The sequence below is a fragment of the Bufo bufo genome, chromosome 4 (assembly GCF_905171765.1).
Source record: "Bufo bufo chromosome 4, aBufBuf1.1, whole genome shotgun sequence".
In the NCBI taxonomy this organism is placed as follows: domain Eukaryota; kingdom Metazoa; phylum Chordata; class Amphibia; order Anura; family Bufonidae; genus Bufo; species Bufo bufo.
The window spans coordinates 350835808-350836434 of NC_053392.1; the positions used below are offsets into that span (position 1 = coordinate 350835808).

Genomic DNA, 627 nt, shown 5'->3' on the forward strand with positions numbered 1-627 from the left:
GTCAACGGTTATTCTAAGCTGAATGTACCTGCACTCGTCAGATCGCAGAAGATAAGCAGCTTAAGGCTTGGCAAGTACCAGCTTGAGAGACTGGTTGGGAATCCCTTGTTCCGTTGACTAAATGGTGAAACAAGTGATGTACCTGTATTGAGAAGCCTCCGATAAAACTGTATGGCCATACAGAGAAAGAAATTTTTTTTACAGTAAAGGAATAACTACTTTTATCGTCGAAAAGTTGTGCCGAAGGAAATTGCGGAACAGAGTGTCAACTCCCGCGATCTTTGGAACTCCCGCGAAATTTGAACCAGCTTGTTGGAAGTAGCGATCAAATAAGCCGGCAGACATTTAAAGCTCCACTCAAGCAACAGGGAGACAGCAGACACCAGACGGTAAGCCAAATACCGATTTAAAGTTTACCTAAACTTTAAAAGAGACTTTTTATTCCAACATTATCAGGATTCCTGTGGACATTTTATGAATACACTACGTTCCCAGGGGAAATACACCTACAATATTTAAAGTGACACTCATTTTCCCAATCTGAGATAGATTCACAGAGGAATTACCTCCCCCTTCACAATAACAGCATATATAAGACCTGGACAATACTTGAAGTTTTTGGTGTGT

The 627-nt window shown here is 41.0% G+C and overlaps 1 pseudogene; it reads left to right on the forward strand.

Annotated features, from left to right (window-relative positions):
- On the forward strand, positions 1 to 119 carry LOC121000240 (annotated as a pseudogene).
- The last annotated feature ends 508 nt before the right edge of the window (positions 120 to 627 follow it).